The sequence below is a fragment of the Oncorhynchus tshawytscha genome, linkage group LG02, assembly GCF_018296145.1.
Source record: "Oncorhynchus tshawytscha isolate Ot180627B linkage group LG02, Otsh_v2.0, whole genome shotgun sequence".
NCBI classification, from domain to species: domain Eukaryota; kingdom Metazoa; phylum Chordata; class Actinopteri; order Salmoniformes; family Salmonidae; genus Oncorhynchus; species Oncorhynchus tshawytscha.
Genome location: NC_056430.1, coordinates 60,217,583 through 60,245,169, shown reverse-complemented (window position 1 = coordinate 60,245,169; position 27,587 = coordinate 60,217,583). Strand labels below are relative to the sequence as shown.

Genomic DNA, 27,587 nt, shown 5'->3' with positions numbered 1-27,587 from the left:
CATGATCAAGGTGGACAGCAGAGACATTACTCAAACGGGAGCTGTATAAATAAATACTGGTGTCAGGGCTAGTAAAGGTTTATCTACATGGTTTGGAAGTCAATAAATATATATATATTTTTTTTTATCTGAACCCAGACCTCTCTCTGACCAGTTTCAACTGAAATTGTTCAACATACACTAGCTAGCAATTCTTTTGCTAGCTTGGTTAGCTCGTTGCTAGCTGGCTTGATCAAAAGGGGCTGGCAATGAAATTGTCTCTTGCTAGATACATTTTCTCTAAATCAATCCTTATACAATAACGAAACAGTTGGATAAAAAAACGAATTTGTGAAATCACGATATAATGCAGATGACATGGAGTGAGTTTAGAAGTCTCAAACAATATGACAGAAGCAGCTTCAATTTTATTGGCTGTTGCATGCAAATGTAATCGTGTTTGAGTTGCTTCACGTAACAGCAAAGTTGCTTGAGATGATGTCACTTGCAACCTGCAACTACATTTTTTTTGTCGAATTACTAAACCTCGAGTCTGAGTCGAGTCTCAGGTCCCCTGTCACAAGTCCAAGTCACAAATTCAAAGACAGCCTACTTTTCTATAGGCCTACTCAAGGGGAAAGAGAGCTAGTCTGTTGTTTTACTATTAAACTCAATACTATTGTTTGCAATTTCGCAATGCTGTTTGTGTTTCTTAACCAGGCAAAGCTAAATATTTTGCTTGTGACTGGTGATTACAGGGGAGCAGGAAAGTCGCTTGCGCGATGTGTAGCCTATGATCGGAGTAAGAGCCTGAGCGAAGCCCGCCTGCCCATAATCATCACTTGAGCCAAGCAAACTGACGTAGGCTGTGCATGTCCTTCCAGCAGCGAGAGAACAGAACCCTCGCCTCTCTGCTTATCAGATTAGCCGATCCAGTGCAAGTGCAAATGCAAGTCACGAGAAGGCAAGTCCAAGTCACCAATGGTCGAGAAGGCGAGTCCAAATCCAAGTCAACAATAGTCGAGTCCAAGTCGAGTCACAAGTCATGAAAGTTGAGTCAGATTCCTGGACTTGAGTACTGCAACACTGTCGTCGTGTAACTGCGGCCTTAAGACTTATAAACTCAGACTTTTGCTAATATGTTTTGTCTCCCAAAAAAGCTTGTTTTTTTTATTTAATTTTTTTATTTTACCTTTATTTAACCAGGTAGGCAAGTTGAGAACAAGTTCTCCTTTACAATTGCGACCTGGCCAAGATAAAGCAAAGCAGTTCGACAGATACAACGACACAGAGTTACACATGGAGTAAAACGAACATACAGTCAATAACACAGTATAAACAAGTCTATATATATTCTTGTCCATTTCATGTAATGTCCATAATGTCTCTCATTTGCTTAATTTCTTTAACATGCCAATATTTAAAAGTCTGCCTTTTTGGGTGTACACTCCCCCTAAGGACTACTATAGACACACAGATCAAAAGTTTAATTTTATATTTTGTTTCTCCATTCTGAGACATTAAAGTTGTGATTTTGCATGCAAATATAATGTTCATAACATTGGAATTCCCCAGCTATTTGTACTTATTTTGACATTGACCTCAAAATCAATTATAAATCATTGCTAACATATTATCAAATTAATCAACTTAATCAAAAAAACAAAATAACAGTCAGAGGAGTTGGTCATGGAGACTTCTCCCTCCAGCAGAGCACTGTGATTGTGAAATATATAACCCTGCCATCACACTAGTCTCAGTTCCACTTCCATACTCCACAGACAATCACCCTGATGTTTCACTTCACAAAAGTACTGTTGCTACAGTACATTCAAGTATTCAGACCCCTTGAGTTTTTCCACATTTTGTTACGTTATAGCCTTATTTTAAAATGGATTAAATACTTTTTTCCTCATCAATCTACACACAATATGAAAACAGGTTTTAAAAATGTTAGCAAATGTATTACAAATAGAAACTGAAATACTTTATTTACATAACTATTCAGACCCTTTGCTATGAGACTTGAAATTGAGCTCTGGTGAATCCTGTTTCCACTGTTCATCCTTGAGATGTTTCTACAACTTGATTGGAGTCCACCTATGGTAAATTCAATTGACTGGACATGATTTGGAAAGGCACACACCTGTCTATATAAGGTCCCACAGTTGACAGTGCATGTCAGAGCACAAACCAAGCCATAAGGTCAAAGGAATTGTCTGCAAAACTCAGAGACAGGATTGTGTCGAGGCACAAGGTTAGCAAAACGTCTGCAGCATTGAAGATACCCAAGAACACAGTGGCTTCCATCATTCTAAAATGGAAGAAGTTTGGAACCACCAAGACTTCCTAGAGCTGGCTGCCTGGCCAAACTGAGCAATCAGGGGAGAAGGGCCTTGGCCAGGGAGGTGACCAAGAACCCGATGGTCACTCTGACAGAACCCCAGAGTTCCTTTGTGGAGATGGGAGAACCTTCCAGAAGGACAACCATCTCTGCAGCACTCCACCAATCAGGCCTTTATGGTAGAGTGGCCAGACAGAAGCCAAGATTGAACTCTTTGGCTTGAATGCCAAGCGTCACATCTGGAGAAAACCTGGCACCATCCCTACCATCAACACCATAGTACCCTCCAAGCTCGTCATCAAGCTCGAGACCCTGGGTCTCGACCCCGCCCTGTGCAACTGGGTACTGGACTTCCTGACGGGCCGCCCCCAGGTGGTGAGGGTAGGCAACAACATCTCCTCCTCAACATCCTCAACACTGGGGCCCCACAAGGGTGCGTTCTGAGCCCTCTCCTGTACTCCCTGTTCACCCACGACTGCGTGGCCACGTACGCCTCCAACTCAATCATCAAGTTTGCGGACGACACAACAGTGGTAGGCTTGATTACCAACAACGACGAGACGGCCTACAGGGAGGAGGTGAGGGCCCTTGGAGTGTGGTGTCAGGAAAATAACCTCACCCTCAACGTCAACAAAACTAAGGAGATGATTGTGGACTTCAGGAAACAGCAGAGGGAACACCCCCCTATCCACATCGATGGAACAGTAGTGGAGAGGGTAGCAAGTTTTAAGTTCCTCGGCATACACATCACAGACAAACTGAATTGGTCCACTCACACAGACAGCATCGTGAAGAAGGCGCAACAGCGCCTCTTCAACCTCAGGAGGCTGAAGAAATTTGGCTTGTCACCAAAAGCACTCACAAACTTCTACAGATGCACAATCGAGAGCATCCTGGCGGGCTGTATCACCGCCTGGTACGGCAACTGCTCCGCCCTCAACCGTAAGGCTCTCCAGAGGGTAGTGAGGTCTGCACAACGCATCACCGGGGCAAACTACCTGCCCTCCAGGACACCTACACCACCCGATGTTACAGGAAGGCCATAAAGATCATCAAGGACATCAACCACCTGAGCCACTGCCTGTTCACCCCGCTATCATCCAGAAGGCGAGGTCAGTACAGGTGCATCAAAGCTGGGACCGAGAGACTGAAAAACAGCTTCTATCTCAAGGCCATCAGACTGTTAAACAGCCACCACTAACATTGAGTGGCTGCTGCCAACACACTGACACTGACACTGACTCAACTCCAGCCACTTTAATAATGGGAACTGATGGGAAATGATGTAAATATATCACTAGCCACTTTAAACAATGCTACCTTATATAATGTTACATACCCTACATTATTCATCTCATATGCATACGTATATACTGTACTCTATATCATTGACTGCATCCTTATGTAATACATGTATCACTAGCCACTTTAACTATGCCACTTTGTTTACATACTCATCTCATATGTATATACTGTACTCGATATCAGCTACTGTATCTTGCCTATGCTGCTCTGTACCATCACTCATTCATATATCCTTATGTACATATTCTTTATCCCCTTACACTGTGTATAAGACAGTAGTTTTGGAATTGTTAGTTAGATTACTTGTTGGTTATTACTGCACTGTCGGAACTAGAAGCACAAGCATTTCGCTACACTCGCATTAACATCTGCTAACCATGTGTATGTGACAAATAAAAATTTGATTTGATTTGATTTGATGTTGGCAGCATCATGCTGTGGGGATGTTTTTCAGCGGACTGGGAGAATAGTCGGGATCGAGGGAAGGATGAAAGGTGAACGGAGCAAAGTACAGCGAGATCCTGGACGAAAACCTGCTCCAGAGCGCTTAGGATTTCAGACTGGGGTGAAGGTTCACCTTCCAACAGGACATTGACCCTAAGCACACAGCCAAGACAACATAGGAGTGGCTTTGGGACAAGTCTCTGAATGTCCTTTAGTGGCCCAGCCAGCGCCCGGACTTGAACCTGATCGAACATCGCTGGAGAGACCTGAAAATAGCTGTGCAGCCACACTCCCCATCCAACCTGACTGAGAGGATCTGCAGAGAAGAATGGGAGAAACCAAGAAGCCTCAAGGGTGTAATCTCTGCCAAAGGTGCTTCAACAAAGTACTGAGTAAAGGGTCTGAATACTTATGTAAATGTGATATTATTATTATTTTTTTTACATTTGAAACATTTCTAAAAACCTGTTTTTGCTCTGTCAATATGGGGTATTGTGTGTAGATTGATGAGGAATAAAAACAATTTAATCAATGTTATAATAAGACTGTAACCTAGCAAAATGTGAAAAAAGTCAAGGGGTATGAATACTTAAGGAACTAAAGTTTACTTTTGAGGTCTTAAACTCATCACTACACTTGGAAAGGAAACGGTTAAGAAGTTTACACCCACTTTAGCTCACATCAGTGTGTGTATCTAACAATCTAGCTTCATCCTTTGCCCTCCAGTGGATGGTAACATTACTACACCACAAAATGACAACACTGTCCATTCTCAATTTTCATTGCTTATGAAAGTAACGGGAATTCCGTATGTGGTGCCACTGTTTTTGTCTCCACCGTAATTCAATTTTGGTGATTTTATTTTGTCATTAATCATCACAACAGTATAAGTAGTCATTAATGTACTGTCTATTTGGAACTATACTTGGAAAGGATTTAAATTTACAATTGTAATGCATTACTCATTTGACCCTCAACATTTTTATAGACAATATCATGCTTTTATGATGTATTTGAGCCTGTGATGTGCCAATTCAGTAAGTTTCACACACATATGGACCAGTCCACTGTATTCTACAGCTCTGCAACTTTCTGTGGTTCTAAGAATTTATAGTATATTCTTCATGGCCGTCTCTTTATAAAGAAAAATCAGGGCATAACAAATGTAGGTGAAAAAGCAGTATTTTGGTCATGTTGACATTGTAACACTGAATAAAACACAGAATTAACAATATTATGATGTAATTGAAACACTGGGACATGGTTTCATTGGGTCATTAGACTACTTTAGAGGTCTGAAAATGTCTGATATAGGGTTGAATGGCGGTACTGAGATTTACGTCCCAAAACCAATCCCTTTTCCCGGGATAAATAACTGCGAGAACCCGGTAAATAATAATACCTTTTTCACATGAGCAGCAAGTGTAATGGCACTGGAAGAGATGGCTTCTGTTTACGGTCCCCTAACCAATTGTGTTTTTTCGCGTTATTTGTAACTTATTTTGTTTCTGCCACCTGTCTCTTATGCCAGAAAAGAGCTTCACAAGTCAAGAGCTTCTAGCGATTACTCACCCCGTACTGGAAGATTGTTTCTTTTTTTCTTTCTTTAATACTTATTTTCCACCATAATTTGCAAATAAATTCATAAAAAATCCTACAATGTGATTTGCTGGAATTTTTGTTCTCATTTTGTCTGTCATAGTTAAAGTGTACCTGTGATGAAAATTACAGGCCTCTCTCATCTTTTTAAGTGGGAGAACTTGCACAATTGGTGGCTGACTAAATACTTTTTTGCCCCACTGTATATCCTACCAACGGGACATTAAAAACTGTAATATCTTATGTTTCACCAAGTCATGGCTGAACGAAGACATGAATAACATACAGCTGGCGGGTTTATCGCTTTTTCGGCAGGATAGAACAGGCACCTTTGGTAAGACCAGGGGGTGGTGGTAAATGTACATTTGTAAACAACAGCTGGTGCACAAAACAAAGGAAGTCTCAAGGTTTTAGGGGAATAGGCTTTGTCCTGCCCTCTTCATGACTGTCTGTTGGAGCAGGTTGAGACCTTCAAGTTTCTTGGTGTCCACATCACCAACAAACTATCATGGTCCAAACACACCAAGACCGTCATGAAGAGGGCACGACAAAGCCTATTCCCCCTCAGGAGACTGAAAATATTTGGCATGGGTCCTCAGATCCTCTAAAAGTTCTACAGCTGCACCATTGAGAGCATCCTGACTGGCTGCATCACTGCCTGGTATGGCAAATGCTCGGGCTCCGACCGCAAGGTAATACAGAGAGTAGTGCTGACGGCCCAGTACACTACTGGGGCCAAGCTTCCTGCCATCCAGGACCTCTATAACAAGCGGTGTCAGAGGAAGGCCCTAAACATTTTCAAAAAGTGCAGTCACCCAAGTCATAGACTGTTCTCTCTGCTTCCACACGGCAATCGATACAGGAGCGCCAAGTCTACGCTGCTTCTACTCTCTGTTGATTATCTATGCATAGTCACTTTAACTCTACCTACATATTCATATTACCTCAATTACCTCGACTAAACCCCTGTATATAGCCTCGCTATTGTTATTTTTCTGCTGCTCTTTAATTACCTTTAGCTTTTATTTAAAAAATGTTACTTATCTGTTTTTTACTTAACATAATTTTTTTTTTAAACTGCATTGTTTTTTAAACTGCACTGCAACTGTTGTTTAAGGGCTTGTAAGTAAGCATTTCACTGTAAGGTCTACCTGTTGTATTTATGCCAGCAGCATACCACCCTGCATACCACTGCTGGCTTGCTTCTGAAGCTAAGCAGGGTTTGTCCTGGATGCGAGACCAGATGCTGCTGGAAGTGGTGTTGGATGGCCAGTAGGAGGCATTCTTTCCTCTGGTCTAAAAAAAAATATCCCAATCCCCCAGGGCAGTGATTGGGGACACTGCCCTGTGTAGGTTGCTGTCTTTCAGATGGGATGTTAAACAGGTGTCCTGACTCTCTGAGGTCATTAAAGATCCCATGGCACTTATTGTAAGAGTAGGGGTGTTAACCCCAGTGTCCTGGCTAAACTCCCAATCTGGCCCTCAAACCATCACGGTCACCTAATAATCCCTGGTTTACAATTGGCTCATTCATCCCCCTCCTCTCCCCTGTAACTATTCCCCAGGTTGTTGCTGCAAATGAGAATGTGGTCTCAGTCAACTTACCTGGTAAATTAACAGAGAAATAAGTAAATAAAAAATTATTTGGCGCATGTGGCAAATAACATTTGATTTAAACATGGTGTGAAAAGGAACTGTTAAATTGCATGCAATGTCTAAATCTGGCTTCTCTCTGCATGATGAATCATCAATGCTCCAACAAGGGACAGACAGCCCATCTCAGTATGGAGTGCAGTTCACAATGCATGTAGACCTATCATTTCATCACAACTTTTTTTCTTAAGACAGGTAGGCCTGCATTTGCTGCAGAGTAGTCTATGCTACAGCAATATAAAGACTGAAGATGTGTGTGTCTAATTTATCCATCTCTATCTGGCTTTCGGGGGTCCCATTTTTTTTTATTAGAATGTTTTTAAAAGTATTTTTTTATTGCAGCTGCAGAGTTTTAAATCAGTTTTCAATCAGTGCACATGCAAGCACTCTGGCAATCTTTCTCTCTCGCCATCAACTCCATTCAAATTGCATCCAAAATAGATAATCCTGTCATATATAGCTCTATATAGATGCCCTAGCCTACCCCTTTCAGGTAAAACATTCAATGTAGTATTAGCCTTATATTTATCAAATTAATGATGGGTTATGAATAATAGACTTCTAACTTATAGCCTCTGTCTCTTGCGCAATACCTACGCACCTGTGCTCCGCTGGCCTCTCTTCTTAAAACCTCTCCTTAGCTCTTAGAGTCCCATGCAGGGAAACCTAGACTGGAATAACTTGATCGACAATATTTGTTTGGCATTTTTCATACCAATAGACTATTCGAAGAGGGATGCAAGCTCCTGTTTGCTGGATGTTAAAACAGCAGCCAATAGAACTCAAGGATAGTTTGAAAGAAGAGCGAACGCGCAATGGCAGTAGGCTATAGCAGTTATTTATTCAGGCCCATAACCATTCAATCCTCGTGAAGAGACATGAAAGCCTTCTGCATCTAATTCTATTCCTATATTATTCAAGGATGTCATTAGAATGATGAAGATAAGGATAACAAAATGTATTTAATTGAACTGTTGAAAGCGAGGAAGGAATGAAGCAACAACAGAGAGGAAGAGGAGGTAGGCTAATAACATTATGGGAAATATTTTGAAAGGTATATATGCGTCAGTCTGGTAATTATACAAATAGGCCTTATTATACTTCATAATTAAAATTAAATTCGCTAGCCTATACTTGTAACTTTGTATGCCGCAGGTACTGCACCAGAATCACGTTCTCTCTCTGCTTTATCATGGTTTGAATAAGATGCGTAATTCCAGTCCATATAATACAGTATAATACAATACAGTACAGTAATACAGTTCACACTCAAAAAGATTAGCCTACTGGAGCTAGTTTCATTTATTTCCCCAAGAGAGAATATAGATAGCTACATCTATGGGCTTTTATGTTTTTCTGTCATGCATAATGTGCAATAGCCTGTAACATATGTTTTGGATAACGACACACAATCATTTGTGTTTTTTGGGGGATTTGGCTCATTAAATGCATTTAATGTATGGCTCATCAGGCTCCGGGAGCATCCGTCTTGAATTTTCGATCAAAGCTGTAATCAAATCCAGACATAGGCCTATTTATATGTTTTGTAACACTTCCGGATTTTGGTGGGAAATCTCGGGTTAAAGTGTAATGTCCTTTAAAACAACATTGGATGTTTTTCAATGTTTGAAGACAATCACATGCCAATACACCTCATCCCTGTTTACTTGCCTATCTCAGTCCTGTTACCCACTTTCCTTAGGCCTGTGTTCCCCAATTCACCAACAGACAGCTAAAGTATATCCAGCTATTTGCTGCACATCTCAACCTTGCTGTTTGCATATCTTAATCCCTCTGACCAGTATACGCGAATCATTTCATAGATAAACTCATAATAGAATTCTATAAAACGTACCCTAGCCCACTTTTTTCCTACCACGAACTTGTTGCCAGAATAGATTTGAATGAGCAATAGATGTCCATCCAGACCCATTACATGTATGAGCCTTGGCTATCCCTACGCCCCATTACTCATATAAACCAGGTAAATCCATGGGCATACTCAGACAAACCAGGTTTACACCTGTATTTCAGCTCCAATAAATAAATTCAGACAAAGTCTGCATCTGTGCTTGAACCCAATTAGTCAACTAAGCCAGGTCTAAATGTGACGAAGACTGAATACTCATAAACTGTAAACCATATCTACCCCTCTAACTCAGCTCCAGTACTCTTACAAAACCAGGTCTACACCTTTGCTTGAGTCTAAATACTAATACATAAACCAGAGCTACGGCTGAAAATCTCAGCCCAAATACATGTGGCTATGTCCCAAAACTCACATAAACCAGATCTACCATTGTGCAAGAAACACTAAACAAACCTATTGACTTTAGATATGTGTTAAGTTATAACACTATTCAGTTTATGGGTGTTTACATTGCCAATTCTCCCTGAAATAACAAAATATGTATTTTTTATTTATTTTTAGGTAAAGTCTAATGGATTATGGTAAAATCATCTGTAAGATCACCTTGATCAAGTATATCCATAACCCAACTCAATCTACTGAACAAATAAACAATATGTTATGATTAAATATACACTGAGTGTACAAAACATTAGGAACACCTTAATTCGTCAGAGCACGGGCTCTACAAGGTTCCACAGGGATGCTGGCCTATGTTGAATCCAATGCTTCCCACATTAACGTTATTTAGCCAAAGAAACAAGGTTCATGAAACGAATAACGTGCTAGAAACAGACGGCATTCATATTCTGAAATGTGCTTTAAATCAGTATCTAAATCCATCGGATGTAGTGATCACAATATACTGTAGTAGCCATGAAATTGCTTATTCCTATTACCAATAAGCATGCACTCATTAAGAAAACAACTGTAAAAATGGTTCAATCCCAGTGGATTTGAAACATTTTATGGTTGAGAGGGATGAGGTAAAAGTAATGGCAAATAAGTCTGGCTGCACAACCGAATGGAAAACGTACTATGAATTGAGAAATCATGTGATTAAACTGAATTAAAAGAAGAATAAACTATACTATGAACAAAGATAAATGATATAAAGAATGATAGTAAAATGCATTGGAGCACCTTAAATAAAAATGTGGGTCTAAAATCCAAACTCAGAGTCATCATTCTTTGAATCAGGTGACTCATTCATCACAAAACCCACTGATATTGACAATTACTTTAATTATTTTTTCATTGGTAGGATTAGCAAACGTAGGCATGACATGCCAGCAACAAACACTGACAATACACATTCATGTATAACTGATCAAATTATGAAAGACAATCATTGTCATTTTGAATTTGTTAAAGTGAGTGTGGGAAAAATAATTGTTGTCTATTATCAATGACAAGCCACCAGCTTTGAGTAAATGTACGCGGGCAGTTCGGGGCCTCCCGCTGGACGCCCGGTGGATTGCGCTGAGGCCTTGACTGGATGTCCTTTGGATGGTGGACCATTCCTGATAGACACGGAAAACTGCAGCGTTGCAGTTTAAGGCACACTCAAACCGATGCGCCTTGAACATAAAGAATACCATACCCTGTTCAAAGGCACTTAAATATTTTGTTTTGCCCATTCACCCTCTAAATGGCACACATACACAATCCATGTCTCAATTGTCTCAATTGTCTCAAAGCTTAAAAAATATTTTTTAACCTGTCTCCTCCCCTTCATCTTCACTGATTGAGGTGGATTTAACAGGTGACATCAATAAGGGATCATAGCTTCACCTGGATTCACCTAGTAAGTCTATGTCATGGAAGAGCATATGTTTCTAATATTTTGTGCACTCAGTGTATATAATAGGTTTGAGCCACTGTATTTTCCTATTGGTCACAAATGTGACCACTAAGATATATTCATATACCACCTGCATCAAGTATTCAATGATTTGAAAATGAAGGCACATATGTAAACTATACCCTTTAACCATCATAGTATTTACAAATAAAATACTTCCAGCAATGTATTTGTTTTTTGAGCTGTTGAATAGACTTCTGATGCGAAATTTGTCTGTAAAAGTACTCCTTGGAGATTGATGCTCGTGGTCTTGTGACCATTTTGAGAAATCATATGAAACTTTTCAGAATCACACTAAACACCTTAATGCATAATATATGACTTGTCAAAAAATAAGTACAACTTTAATTTCTCTACAACCTGTAAAGTACAATTCTTTTTTTCTTCACTATTGTGACCGAAGGGATTAAAAGTAACAAATGTTTATACAGAGCCTTCAGAAAGTATTCATACCCATTGACTTATTCCACATTTTGTTCTGTTACAGCCTGAATTCAAAAAGTATTCAATATATTTTTTTCTCAGCCATCTACACACAATACCCCATAATGACAAAGTGAAAACATGTCTTTAGACATTTTTGCAAATGTATTGAAAATGAAATACAGCAATATATAATTTATATAACTATTCACACCCCTGAGTCAATACATGTTACAATCTCCTTTGGCATCACAGTTGTGTCTTTCTGGGTACCTGGATTGTACAATATTTGCACATTTTTATTAAAGAAATTCTTCAAGCACTGTCAAATTGGTTGCTGATCATTGCTAGACAACCATTTTCAAGTCTTGCCATAGATTTTCAAGCCGGTTTAAGTCAAAACTGTAACTCAGACACTCCATGCAACTTATTGTGACTTATTAAGCACATTTTCACTCCTGAACTGATTTAGGCTTGCCATAACAAATTATCAATTATCAATTTGTAAAAATTCTGAAAACATAATTCCACTTTGGCATTATGGGGTATTGTGTCTGACACAAAATGTAATCTATTTTTTTAAACAGGCTGCAACATAACACACTTTTGAAAAAGTCAAGGTGTTTGTATTCTTTCTGAAGACACTTTACATATTTTGTTCTAGAGTTCCTGAGGGAGCTAATAATACTGTCCACTGCTGTTGCTGACACTTCTGGAATTCTGAATATTGGTGAGGGCAGTGGTGAGGGCAGTGGTCTTTTTTGAAAATCTTTGAGCCAGGTCCCTAACAAAGTCTACAATGAAATTGTTAAAAGTGGTGGATATCAAATCACAGTCTTGAGATAGAATCCCATTAACTTGTAATTCGGGGTTTTCTTTTTTGATTTCTCAGCTCCTCTACTCTTTAGTTTGTTGAGGTTTTCCCAAATCACTTTGCCATTCCCTTTAGCTTCATTGCTCACTCTGAGGAAGAACTCTGCTTTTACCTTTTTTATACTACTTACCACCTTGTTTCTCAGTGCTGTAAATATATGCCTGTCATCATTCTGAACAGACTTCAGTGCTTTTTCCAAGGAAAGATCCCAATTCTCTAGTCTGCCACCAGAGGTCCTTGTTGAGCCATGGTAGAGAGGTTTTACGTCTTGGCTTACGTTGGAATTTCCTAGTAACATAAGTATTCACTTTGTCAAAAGCTGAAGGAATGTTATGTCTGGGTCTTCATTGCATAACAGATCAGACCAGTTCATTTGATTTATAGCTGCATCATAGTTACTCTACTCACTTTGAGGGATTATTTGATGTTACGGTTGCACATTGATATGGTTATTACATCTCTTTCTAGTGAGTTTTCTAAACACTAATGTCGATTTTTGGTCAGATTTGCAAGTTACTAATTAAAGGACTTAGTTATTCGTTCAGGTCTGTTAATAAACACCATCCACATTTGAGTCTGGGATGTATGTGTTACTCTGGTTGGTTCTTCTATGAGTTTTATTTTCACAGTTTATATTGAAATCGACCATGAGGATGATCTCCTTCTTATGATCACATTCTTTAACAACGTAATTTAGATGGTCAATTAACAAGGCATCAGATGTTAGTTGGTCGATATAAGCCAATAATAGTGAGAAACATATGAAGGGAGGGGAAGACATTCAACCCATACATTCAAGGTCATTGGCACGTTTTCATTCGATAAGATTGGATTTAATGTTATCTTCCATGTACATAAGCAATCCACCCCTCTCCATTTTACCTGCCCCTCCTGAATGTGGAGTGTCCAGGAACATTAAAGGCTAAAATAATATTTTGAACAACAAAATGAGGTCCGCCAAAGAAAAACTTGATAGAAAATGAATTTATAAGAATGCTGCAAGTACAGGAAAGGTTTGCCCAGTGGGAAATTAATATCCAACTAGTCAGTGACAACTGTGTTGAAATTGGACTTTGTGACAGCACCAAAAGACACTATTTCCTGGGCAGAAATTTTAAGGGGCAATCAGCAGTTCCTACATCCATGTTTGGACATATTAATTAATGATATGTACCCTTTGATTCTTGAAGAATATAAGTTATATATGCCTCATGCCACTGTTGTACTCCATCAGAGCCCAAAATATAAACTTGTTTGACTCCAATATTTGCATGCAAAGTAAATGTAAACAAACACTACAGAGCCTGAAAAAAATGCTAAAACTATAATTTTTCTATCATGGGTGGTCAGTCCTTGCATCCATAGCTCTGAGATTTGAGAGTGGTTACATTTCTACAGATTGTTGTCTCTGCTACCACATGACAAGCAGTAACAATGCACCAAGTCTTGAACCAACTGGACCCTGAATAGCCTCTACCCCCAAGTCATTAAACCAAATAGCTACCTGGGCTATATGCATTGACTTTATTCCTAGTTATATTAAAAGTACATACAGTATCTACCTCAATTACCTTGTACCCCTGCACATCAACTCTGTACTGGTATTCCGTGTATATACTCATTGTGTATGTATTATTACTTTTGTTATTACATGCTTAGTTTTCTATTATTTCTTTATTTTCTTTCTCTGCATTGTAATATCCACAAAACATCCACAAAACATCACCCATTGTCTTATACCCATGTCTATGATCTGGCTGTAATTGTTTTAAGTCTGTCTAAGAGAAATTTGAAAGCTCAGGAAAACATCAGGGCCAACAACAATGCAATAATTGTGTATGATATTTTATGTAGAAAAACCCTTAAGAATCTTTCCCACTGTCACGCCTGCTCCTGCTCCCCCCCTCTGGCACTCGAGGGCGCCAGGCTGCCCATCATTGTGCACACATGTCACCATCGTTACGAGCATCAGCGCTTCATTGGACTCACCTGGACTCCTTCACATTTTGATTGAGTCCCCTTTATCTGTCTATTCCTCAGTTTCATCCCAGTGTCTTAATTATTTTCGTTATGTTTCCCCTGTCCAGACGCTGTTCGTGTTTTGTTTCATGTCCGTTATTCATTAAATGTTCATTCCCTGTACTTGCTTCCCGTCTCCCAGCGTCTGTCCTCACAGAATGCTGACACCAATTTTGGAAGCATCAGGGAGTTTTGTTTTTTGTTTAGGTTGGTGACTTCGGGTCTGTTTGCAGCTGTCGAAGGAACCGGGGGTGCCTCAGCTGGCTCCCCAGGCTTCCACGCCTTAGCTGACTTGAGAGGTTTCCTTCCCTCGGTTGGCTCGAAAGGCTCCCACCCCAAGTCATGCGCCGGTTTGTCAGGCTCCCACGCCTCAGCCCGCTAGTTGGGCTCCCAGGCCTCAACTGGCCCGTCGGGCTCCCACGTGTTTTGTTTCATGTCCATTATTCATTAAATGTTCACTCCCTGTACTTGCTTCTCGTCGCCCAGCTTTATCCTCACACACACAGTTACTTCATTCCTCAGTGCCAGCATAGACAGAAACAAACATGGGGGATGGGATATAGTTGTATTTTTTCAGCGGGATAATAAAAATGTGTATTTTCTCAAATACACCAGAATGGCTTTCCAAGAGATGTTTCGTGTTCCGGAATGTTCCAGCCTAATTCCTGAATAATGCTGTCCATCAATGGCCCCCACATAAATGTATTGAGCTCTAGCAATTTGGACAAAAACACTGGATAAAATGCAAAGTTGGTACAATATTATTAAAAATGATTCACATCTGTAATGGCTACCAAAGGTGCTTCCACTGAGCATTAACTCTGGGGGTGTGAAGACTTACAAAATGTTTCTATAGTTTTTCTTTAACTTTGAAATTGTGGAGTAGGTTGTGTAGATTGGTTTATTCCCTTTTGAGATGACATTTTAAGGAAACATAATGTGAACATTATGCAATGAGTGTAGAGTTTCACTACCAACTGTATATGTATCTTTTTTGTCAATTTTCAGTTGGGAGTCGATCTGAAGTATGATGCAATTTCTATACCTGGCCTAGAGCGTCATTCTCTGCCAAGATAAGCCAATATTATGAGTTCCCAGTAAGCCAACCGGGTATGAATGAAATGACAATTATGCCTAGCCTGGAGCATGACATTTTGAAATATAGTTTTGCATATTGATGTGGATAGAATCCATCTCGATCATAACAGTCTTATAGTCTTGTGTTCTTTGATGTGAGGTTGTGGTCATAGAGTGTTTTGTTCTTCAAAGGCCCATTATATGCTAGGAACATGGTAAATAAAGACAGTGGTGAAGTTAATTCCTTTATTTATTTACCATTTTCTTTAATTTTGGTTTACTGGGAACTAATGAATGATATCTGTGTATCTTGGAACAGAACATGCTGTTGGCATGACAATACAGTTACACCAGGTTGTCCAGGCCAGAACACGCTCTAGGCCAGGTATTGAATTTGCATCATACATCAGATCCTCCATCTACCGTATATCAGCAAGTTAAACATAATTATTTTCTAAGGCAATTTACAATAATAGTTATGTGGTCTTTAATAAATATATGTATATTGTTTTTTAATATATGTTCCTTTATTCTTTTCACCACCCTACCACCCCTCCCTGAATTGGAGTGAACTAATGGACAACAACACTTAATACTTATACTTCCAGCTTATGCATACACTAAATATATCAGCAGCATTGGAAGACATATGGAGAAGGCTAATGTACATTTTTTATGTGGATTACACTATTCTCTACTCGAGTAGCAGCAGTTTGGCTTTTGAAAAAGCTCACAACTTTTAACATCATTCAACACATCATTCAACATGATCCGTACGATCTGAAGCTTGTTCATAATTCCTCTAAAACAAATGCCTAGTATTTTCCAAAGCTAAACACTCTGAAACCATGTTATCACTACCTTGGAAGGACATTCCATGGAACAAGTAATAACATTCAATTATTTGGGAGATCAGGTGGATGAGAAGTTGAGCTTCACACCCCATGTAGAGAACCTTGTTGGTAAAAGCAAGCTGCGTATTGGGCTTTACTACGGGCACAATTTCGTTTTTCCTTTGCCACCATAAAATAGAGGATTCATTGTACTTTTCCATCAGTGTTGGACTATAGTAATACTATTTAAGGTCAAGCCTCAATAAATACACTGAAGGCTCTTGACTGTATCATGTGATGTCTACATTGCTGTCGGGTGGACATAGCTAGCAACACACAGGCTATAACACTGGTACATTCTTATATAGAAAGCCATTTTTAGAAAAACTGTAATTTTATCTGTTCTCTATTAGCCCGAAATGAAAACACTTACAAGCTCAGATACCAATCTTGTTTTAAGCTAACAGTCCTGAACAAATGTACAGAGCTTGGAACAAAGTATTTTCACTAATCAGTCCCCTTGTATTGGAATTCCCTCCAAGCCAACCTAAAACTCCAGGGTCTGGTGTCCCTAGAGAAGTTCAAAGCACAAATAGATGAACAAGTTGTTGAGACATTTAGTTGTTTCTAGTTGTTATCGATGTCACTAGTCGGCATTGCCTTATTGATGCAAGGATATTGTTTTACCTGAAGCATTTTGATACCATAGTGAGCCTGTCTTTTGACGTATTGCATTCAGTTTTTTTCTGTCTTGTGTTGTGTACATGTACATTACTGACGTGAAGCTTTTTATATTGATATGTGGTTCATGTCATGTGGCTGTTTGTCTGAAACTGATGGGTTGAGCCTACCAGACGAGCTAAATTACTTCTATGCTCGCTTCGAGGCAAGCAACACTGAAGCATGCATGAGAGCATGTTCCGGACGACTGTGATTACGCTCTCTCGTAGCCGATGTGAGTAAGACCTTGAAACAGGTGGATTACCAGGACGTGTACTCCGAGCGTGTGCTGACCAGCTGGCAAGTGTCTTCACTGACATTTTCAACCTGTCCATGACCGAGTCTGTAATACCAACATATTTCAAGCAGACAGCCATTACTGTGCCCAAGAACACCAAGGTAACCTGACTAAATGACTACCGACCCGTAGCACTCACATCTGTAGCCATGAAGTGATTTGAAAGGCTGGTCATGGCTCACATCAACACCATTATCCCAGAGATGCTAGACCCACACCAATTTGCATACTGCCTCAACAGATCCACAGATGATCTATATTGCACTCCACACTGCCCTTTCCCATCTGGACAAAAGGAACACATACGTGAGAATGCTATTCATTGACTACAGCTCAGCAGCGTTCAACACCATTGTGCCCTCAAAGCTCATCCCTAAGCTAACGTCCCTGGGACTAAACACCTCCCTATGAAACTGGATCATAGACTTCCCAACAGGCCGCCCCCAGGTGGTAAGGGTAGGTAACAACACATCTGCCACATTGAACCTCATCACGGGGGCCCCTTAGGGATGAGTGCTATGTTCTCTCCTGTACTCCCTGTTCACGCATGATTGCATGTCCAAGCACGACTCCAACACCATTATTAAATTTGCCTATGACACAACAGTGGTATGCCTGATCACCGACAACGATGAGACAGCCTATAGGGAGGAGGTCACAGACCTGGCAGTATGGTGCCAGGATAACAACATCTACCTCAACGTGATCAAGACAAAGGAGATGATTGTGGACTTCAGGAAAAGGACGGCCGAGCACGCCCACATTCTCGTCGACAGGGCTTTAGTGGAGCAGGTTGAGAGCTTCAAGTTCCTTGGTGTCCACATCACCAACAAACTATGGTCCAAACACAACAAGACAGTCGTGAAGAGGGCACAACATTGCCTATTCCCCTTCAGGATAATTAAAAGATTTGGCATAGGTCCTCAGATCCTCAAAAAGTTATACAGCTGCACCATCGAGAACATCCTGATTGGTTGCAGCACCGCCTGGTATGGCAACTGCGATTGGTTGCATCACTGCCTAGTATGGCAACTGCTCGGCCTATGACCACAAGTTGCTACAGGGGGTAGTGCGTACACTGGGGCCAAGCTTCCTGCCATCCAGGACATCTATACCAGGCGGTGTCAGAGGAAGGCTCTAAAGATTACCTAAGATTCCAGCCACCCTAGCTGTTTTTTTATTGTTACTCCTTTATTATTAGTTATTTTTCATCTTATTTTTTTTGTAATTTTTTTACATCCATTTATTTTTTGTAAATACTTTCTTAACACTTATTTTTCTTAAAACGACATTGTTGGTTAAGGGCTCGTAAGTAAGCATTTCACTGTAAGGTCTACCTACACCTTTTGTTTCTGGCCTATGTAACAAATACAATATGATTTGATGCTGCTGTCTTGTTCCAGGTCTCTCTTGAATATGAGATTTTTATTTCAACGAGACTAACCTGGTTAAATAAAGTTATAATAAAATAAATAAAAATGTTTAATGATTGGTTTCTGAAATGTGTTATGAATGGATTATGGATACAGCCTTAAAATAAAGTGCTACCACCATTTATAAATTCAAGTCTATCCAAGCTCCAGGTCAGAAATTCAGTTGAAATAACTAGGAAACCATAATATTGACAGAAGTTTTGCCTGGAGGGAGGTCATAAACTTCAGGCTGTGCATGATTGCGGTTATAGCCATGGAAGTAATGTCATTTTGCTTGTTAATCGGCTGTGAGAGGTGTGGATGGGTGGGGCAGGTACAGCATCTGCAGAAAGAGTATAAAACAGGGCTGCAGAGGGCAGAGAGACACCACACTACTACTGACGTCCAGAGGACATCATCCAGATAAACAGCAAGTAACATTATAGTAAGTAACAGTAACAGTAAGTAACATTATATAAGGTAGCATTGTTTAAAGTGGCTAGCGATATATTTACATCATTTCCCATCAGTTCCCATGATTAAAGTGGCTGGAGTAGAGTCAGTGTCATTGACAGTGTGTTGGCAGTAGCCACTCAATGTTAGTGGTGGCTGTTTAACAGTCTGATGGCCTTGAGATAGAAGCTGTTTTTCAGTCTCTCGGTCCCAGCTTTGATGCACCTGTACTGACCTCGCCTTCTGGATGACAGCGGGGTGAACAGGCAGTGGCTCGGGTGGTTGATGTCCTTGATGATCTTTATGGCCTTCCTGTAGCATCGGGTGGTGTAGGTGTCCTGGAGGGCAGGTAGTTTGCCCCCGGTGATGCGTTGTGCAGACCTCACTACCCTCTGGAGAGCCTTACGTTTGAGGGCGGTGCAGTTGCCATACCAGGCGGTGATACAGCCCGCCAGGATGCTCTCGATTGTGCATCTGTAGAAGTTTGTGAGTGCTTTTGGTGACAAGCCAAATTTCTTCAGCCTCCTGAGGTTGAAGAGGCGCTGCTGCGCCTTCCTCACGATGCTGTCTGTGTGAGTGGACCAATTCAGTTTGTCTGTGATGTGTATGCCGAGGAACTTAAAACTTGCTACCCTCTCCACTACTGTTCCATCGATGTGGATGGGGGTGTTCCCTCTGCTGTTTCCTGAAGTCCACAATCATCTCCTTAGTTTTGTTGACGTTGAGTGTGAGGTTATTTTCCTGACACCACACTCCGAGGGCCCTCACCTCCTCCCTGTAGGCCGTCTCGTCGTTGTTGGTAATCAAGCCTACCACTGTTGTGTCGTCCGCAAACTTGATGATTGAGTTGGAGGCGTGCATGGCCACGCAGTCGTGGGTGAACAGGGAGTACAGGAGAGGGCTCAGAACGCACCCTTGTGGGGCCCCAGTGTTGAGGATCAGCGGGGAGGAGATGTTGTTGCCTACCCTCACCACCTGGGGCGGCCCGTCAGGAAGTCCAGTACCCAGTTGCACAGGGCGGGGTCGAGACCCAGGGTCTCGAGCTTGATGACGAGCTTGGAGGGTACTATGGTGTTGAATGCCGAGCTGTAGTCGATGAACAGCATTCTCACATAGGTATTCCTCTTGTCCAGATGGGTTAGGGCAGTGTGCAGTGTGGTTGAGATTGCATCGTCTGTGGACCTATTTGGGCGGTAAGCAAATTGGAGTGGGTCAAGGGTGTCAGGTAGGGTGGAGGTGATGTGGTCCTTGACTAGTCTCTCAAAGCACTTCATGATGACGGATGTGAGTGCTACGGGCGGTAGTCGTTTAGCTCAGTTACCTTAGCTTTCTTGGGAACAGGAACAATGGTGGCCCTCTTGAAGCATGTGGGAACAGCAGACTGGTATAGGGATTGATTGAATATGTCCGTAAACACACCGGCCAGCTGGTCTGCGCATGCTCTGAGGGCGCGGCTGGGGATGCCGTCTGGGTCTGCAGCCTTGCGAGGGTTAACACGTTTAAATGTCTTACTCACTTCGGCTGCAGTGAAGGAGAGACCGCATGTTTCCGTTGCAGGCCGTGTCAGTGGCACTGTATTGTCCTCAAAGCGGGCAAAAAAGTTATTTAGTCTGCCTGGGAGCAAGACATCCTGGTCCGTGACTGGGCTGGGTTTCTTCCTGTAGTCCGTGATTGACTGTAGACCCTGCCACATGCCTCTTGTGTCTGAGCCGTTGAATTGAGATTCTACTTTGTCTCTGTACTGGCGCTTAGCTTGTTTGATAGCCTTGCGGAGGGAATAGCTGCACTGTTTGTATTCAGTCATGTTACCAGACACCTTGCCCTGATTAAAAGCAGTGGTTCGTGCCTTCAGTTTCACACGAATGCTGCCATCAATCCACGGTTTCTGGTTAGGGAATGTTTTAATCGTTGCTATGGGAACGACATCTTCAACGCACGTTCTAATGAACTCGCACACCGTATCAGCGTATTCGTCAATGTTGTTGTCTGACGCAATACGAAACATCTCCCAGTCCACGTGATGGAAGCAGTCTTGGAGTGTGGAGTCAGCTTGGTCGGACCAGCGTTGGACAGACCTCAGCGTGGGAGCTTCTTGTTTTAGTTTCTGTCTGTAGGCAGGGATCAACAAAATGGAGTCGTGGTCAGCTTTTCCGAAAGGGGGCGGGGCAGGGCCTTATATGCGTCGCGGAAGTTAGAGTAACAATGATCCAGGGTCTTTCCACCCCTGGTTGCGCAATCGATATGCTGATAAAATTTAGGGAGTCTTGTTTTCAGATTAGCCTTGTTAAAATCCCCAGCTACAATGAATGCAGCCTCCGGATAAATCGTTTCCAGTTTGCAGAGAGTTAAATAAAGTTCGTTCAGAGCCATCGATGTGTCTGCTTGGGGGGGGATATATACGGCTGTGATTATAATCGAAGAGAATTCTCTTGGTAGATAATGCGGTCTACATTTGATTGTGAGGAATTCTAAATCAGGTGAACAGAAAGATTTGAGTTCCTGTATGTTTCTTTCATCACACCATGTCACGTTGGCCATAAGGCATACGCCCCCACCCGTCTTCTTACCAGAAAGATGTTTGTTTCTGTCGGCGCGATGCGTGGAGAAACCCGCTGGCTGCACCGCTTCGGATTGCGTCTCTCCAGTTAGCCATGTTTCCGTGAAGCAGAGAACGTTACAGTCTCTGATGTCCCTCTGGAATGCTACCCTTGCTCGGATTTCATCAACCTTGTTGTCAAGAGACTGGACATTGGCAAGAAGAATGCTAGGGAGTGGTGCACGATGTGCCCGTCTCCGGAGTCTGACCAGAAGACCGCTTTGTTTCCCTCTTTTTCTGAGTCGTTTTTTTTTTTGGTCGCTGCATGTGATCCACTCGGTTACACTGGTTGTAAGGCAGAACACAGGATCCGCATCGCGAAAAACATACTCTTGGTCGTACTGATGGTGAGTTGACGCTGATCTTATATTCAGTAGTTCTTCTCGGCTGTATGTAATGAAACCTAAGATGACCTGGGGTACTAGTGTAAGAAATAACACGTAAAAAAACAAAAAACTGCATAGTTTCCTAGGAACGCGAAGCGAGGCGGCCATCTCTGTCGGCGCCGGAAGTATTCGAGCTCTTGCAGTAATGAACTGACATGTTGTCCACCCAATCAAAGAATCAGAGGATCATTCTAGTACTGAAAGCATAAGCTACAGCTAGCAGCTGGCTCACATCAACATCATTATCCCAGAAACCCTAGACCCACACCAATTTGCATACTGCCTCAACAGATCCACAGATGATGCAATCTCTATTGCACTCCACACTGCCCTTTCCCATCTGGACAAAAGGAACACCTACGTGAGAATGCTATTCATTCACTACAGCTCAGCAGCGTTCAACACCATAGTACCCTCAAACCTCATCCCTAAGCTAACGTCCCTGGGACTAAACACCTCCCTATGAAACTGGATCAAGGACTTCCCGACAGGAAATAAAGTATATTTGGGTACAAAATTAAAATCCAAATTAAAACAATAGCAGGGCATAAACCATCATTATTATTCCTCCTCATACATTCCTCCAGGTGGTAAGGGTAGGTAACAACAGATCTGCCACGTTGAACCTCATCACGGGGGCCCCTTGGGGATGAGTGCTATGTTCTCTCCTGTACTCCCTGTTCACGCATGATTGCATGTCCAAGCACGACTCCAACACCATTATTAAATTTGCCGATGACACAACAGTGGTAGGCCTGATCACCGACAACAATGAGACAGCCTATAGGGAGGAGGTCACAGACCTGGCAGTATGGTGCCAGGATAACAACATCTACCTCAACGTGATCAAGACAAAGGAGATGATTGTGTACTTCAGGAAAAGGAGGGCCGAGCACGCCCACATTCTCGTCGACAGGGCTTTAGTGGAGCAGGTTGAGAGCTTCAACTATGGTCCAAACACAACAAGACAGTCATGAAGAGGGCACAACATTGCCTATTCCCCTTCAAGATAATGAAAAGATTTGGCATAGGTCCTCAGATCCTCAAAAAGTTCTACTGCTGCACCATCGAGAACATCCTGATTGGTTGCAGCACCGCCTGGTATGGCAACTGCGATTGGTTGCATCACTGCCTGGTATGGCAACTGCTCGGCCTATGACCACAAGTTGCTACAGGGGGTAGTGCGTACACTGGGGCCAAGGTTCCTGCCATCCAGGACATCTATACCAGGCGGTGTCAGAGGAAGGCTCTAAAGATTTCCAAAGATTCCAGCCATCCTAGCTGTTTTTTTATTGTTGCTCCTTTATTATTTGTTAGTTATCTATTTTTCATCTTAATTTTTTTTAGTCTTTTTTTTTTTTACATCCATTTATTTTTTATAAATACTTTCTTAACACTTATTTTTCTAAAAATGACATTGTTGGTTAAGGGCTCGTAAGTAAGAATTTCACTGTAAGGTCTACCTACACCTGTTGTTTTTGGCCTATGTAACAAATACAATATGATTTGATGCTGCTGTCTTGTTCCAGGTCTCTCTAATATGAGATTTTTATTTTAACGAGACTAACCTGGTTAAATAAAGTTTCAATAAAATAAATAAAAGGTGTAATGATTGGATTCATAAATGTGTTATGAATGGATTATGGATACAGCCTTAAAATAAAGTGCTACCACCATTTATAAATTCAAGTCTATCCAAGCTCCAGGTCAGAAATTCTGTTGAAATAACTAGGAAACCATAATATTGACAGAAGTTTTGCCTGGAGGGAGGTCATAAACTTCAGGCTGTGCATGATTGCGGTTATCGCCATGGGAGTAATGTCATTTTGCTTGTTAATCGGCTGTGAGAGGTGTGGATGGGTGGGGCAGGTACAGCATCTGCAGAGAGAGTATAAAACAGGGCTGCAGAGGGCAGAGAGACGCCACACTACTACTGACGTCCAGAAGACATCATCCAGATAAACAGCCATCAATCAGACAGCATCGTCCAACTGTAAGAGGTATGTTTGTTTTCACTGAGAATCTTCTTTGCAAAGGTGTATAGGAGTGGGCAGGAGTATACAAGTGGACTGGTAGGAATGGATGGAGAGGTGTAGGTGGACATGTGTTTGTGTGTGTGTGTGTGTGTGTGTGTGTGTGTGTTAACAAGTTGTGCTCTATGTGCTTTAGTAAAGGATGAAGATCCAGAGTATGTTACTGCTGTTCGCTCTAGTGGGTGTCCTGTTAGCAAGCTCCCTCAATGAAGATAACTCTGAGGATGGTATGTGTTGTCTGTAAATGTGTACTACTTTACTGCCCGGGTTTCATCTGATACAATCTAGTTAAATGAAAAATCTTTCTTCCTCAGCTCTCCTGCAGGAGGATGATGAAAAAAATGGAAAGGCTGCCTTTTTGGCAAAGTTGGCTACTTTGAAGACCAGCCCCTCTGAAGATGAAGCAGCATGTGAGCTATCTATCTATCTATCTATCTATCTATCTATCTATCTATCTATCTATCTATCTATCTATCTATCTATCTATCTATCTATCTATCTATCTATCTATCTATCTATCTATCTATCTATCTATCTATCTATCTATCTATCTATCTATCTATCTATCTATCTATCTATCTATCTATCTATCTATCTATCTATCTATCTATCTATCTATCTATCTATCTATCTATCTATCTATCTATCTATCTATCTATCTATCTATCTATCTATCTATCTATCTATCTATCTATCTATCTATCTATCTATCTATCTATCTATCTATCTATCTATCTATCTATCTATCTATCTATCTGTCTGTCTGTCTGTCTGTCTGTCTGTCTGTCTGTCTGTCTGTCTGAGCAACAGTAAATTGTCAAAGGGAGTTTAGCAGAGGGTGGTAGGAAATGCGGAGGGAGTAACATGGCTAACTACATCTCTACAGTTAATTAGCATCATGTTTCGTAGAGGGAAAATATTTTTTAAATGGTAGTCAAATACTGGTCTTACAACAGTAAGTTTAAAAGGTAGTCACTTATAATTGTGATATGTTTTGAAAATGTTGGAGTCATTTTCAAATGTTTAGCTTTTAAAAAAGGTATTTTGCATAAAGATGATTTAAAACTGTATTCGACAGTTTGGGGCGAGCTTTGGAACATAGCCAAGGAACTTGTTGGGTGAGAAGCAACCAGCATGGGGATGCCAAGGATCCTTTTCAGTCTCCATATGGAATCAGCTATCACCTCTGAAGTCATCACTAATATTACCTCAGTGAATCATTCCAACAACCATCAATCAATGATTGTCAAAAAACAACAACAGTAATACAGTTAATTGGTACTTTGGTTCTGAGAAGAACTCATCAACATTCTGAAGAATATATGTTTTATCCATGAACATGTACTTTATGTCCTGACACATGATAGTTGATTGGTCAAGTTAGTGGATATATAATTGTATGGTTGACTTGTCATATTGTGATCCTCCAATAAACTATCAAGCATAAGACATGTTTAGTCATTTTTTTATTAATCTTACACGTTTAGCAGTGTTTCAATTACATCATACATGTTTCGTAATATTGTTTTATTTCGTGTTTCTATTCAGTATGAACAACGTGAACTTGACCATAATACAGATGCAGTGCATGCAGAGCAAATTACATCAGATTGTGCAGTAATAGTAGTACACATATCCACAAACACACACTAGACGTACCGTCTTGAGAGTGAGCTTGATAACAGCAGTAACATATCCTGGATCTTCTAATAAGCTACATCCTGAATTCAAAATGGGGAAAAAAACCTTTGTCACTTATCTACACACATTACCCCAACAATGACAAAGTGAAAACATGTTTATAGGTATTTTTGCTAATTTATTGAAAATGAAATAGAGAAATATCTGATTTACATAAGAATTCACAACAAATGTTGGAATCCCAGTTGGCAGTGATTACAGAGTCTTTCTGGATAGGTCTCTAAGAACTTGCACACCTGGATTGTACAATATATGCCAATTATATTATTTTCTTAATTCTTCAAGCTCTGTCAAATTGGTTGTTGATCATTGCTAGACAACCATTTTCTAGTCTCGCTATAGATTTTCAAGCATATTTAAGTCAAAACTGTATCTCAGCCACTCAGGAATATTCACTGTCTTCTTGGTAAGCAACTCCAGTGTAGATTTGGCCTGGTGTTACAACATGGCTTTTTTTCTATCCATGTACCAATAGGTGCCCTTCTTTGCGAGGCATTGGAAAACCTCCCTGGTCTCTGTGGTTGAATCTGTGTTTGAAATTCAGAGGTAGTCATGTAAGAATGAGATGAGGTAGTCATGTAAGAATCTATTATTACAAACAGAGTGAGTCCATGCAACTTATTACGTGACTTAATAAGGACATTTTCACTCCTGAACTGATTTGGGCTTGTCATAACAAAGGTGTTGAATACTTATTGACTCAAGACATTTCAGTTGTTCATTTTCAAATTAATTTGTGAATAAAAAAAAATGTAAAAACATTTCCACTTGGACATTATGGGGAATTGTGTGTAGGCCAGTGACTAATCTCAATTTAATCCATTTTAATTTCTGGCTGTAACACAATAACATTTGAAAAATTCGAGGGGTGTGAACAATTTCTGAAGGCACTGTAAATATTTTGTTCTAGAGTTCGTGAAGCAGTTGATAACACTGTCCACTGCTGATGCTGAAAGTTCGGATATTCTGAATATTGATTTGCTATTTTCCATAGGAGTGAGAGTTGAGGTCTTGTTTGAAAATCCTCGAGACAGTTCCCTGACAGAGTCTATAAGGACATTTTTAATAGTGGTGGATATAAAATTACAGTCTTGAGTTAGAATCCCATTAACTTTTAATTTGGGATGGTTTTTGGACTTTTCAGCTTCTCTCCTTGTTTGTTTGTTGAGGTTTCCCCAAATCAAAAATCGGACAACATTTTGAATAACAAAATGAGGTCTACCAAACAAAAACCTGATAGAAAAATAATTTATTACAATGCTGTAAGTACAGAAAAAGTTTGCTCACTGGGAAATCAATATCCAACAAGTCAATGACAACTGTGTTGAATTTGAACTTTGCGACAGCACCTACAGACACCATTTCCTGGGTGGAAATTGGTAAAAACCTCTTGGTGCTAGGGGGCAGTATTTTCATTTTTGGAAAAAAAAACGTTCCCGTTTTAAACGGGATATTTTGTCAGGAAAAGATGCTAGAATATGCATATAATTGACAGCTTTCGATAGAAAACACTCTAACGTTTCCAAAACTGTAAAGATATTGAGAAAAATCCAATCCGGAGGTGCCCCAGGTTTTGAAAGCGCTGCGTTCCAATGTCTCCCTATTTGGCTGTGAATGTACCATCAACGAGCCTACGCTTTCTACGTATTCCCCAAGGTGTCTACA

At 40.8% G+C, this 27,587-nt stretch overlaps 2 long non-coding RNA genes across 2 annotated transcripts in view; one reads left to right on the top strand and one right to left on the bottom strand.

Moving 5' to 3' along the window:
- LOC112222972 overlaps positions 1-27,587 on the bottom strand; it is a 266,640-nt gene that overhangs the window by 186,121 nt on the left and 52,932 nt on the right. The window lies entirely within an intron of this gene.
- LOC121840098 lies at positions 19,184-25,668 on the top strand. The gene is made up of 5 exons (XR_006079409.1): positions 19,184-19,198; positions 24,039-24,188; positions 24,358-24,448; positions 24,536-24,631; positions 25,300-25,668. It is a non-coding gene; the product is annotated as an uncharacterized LOC121840098 (long non-coding RNA).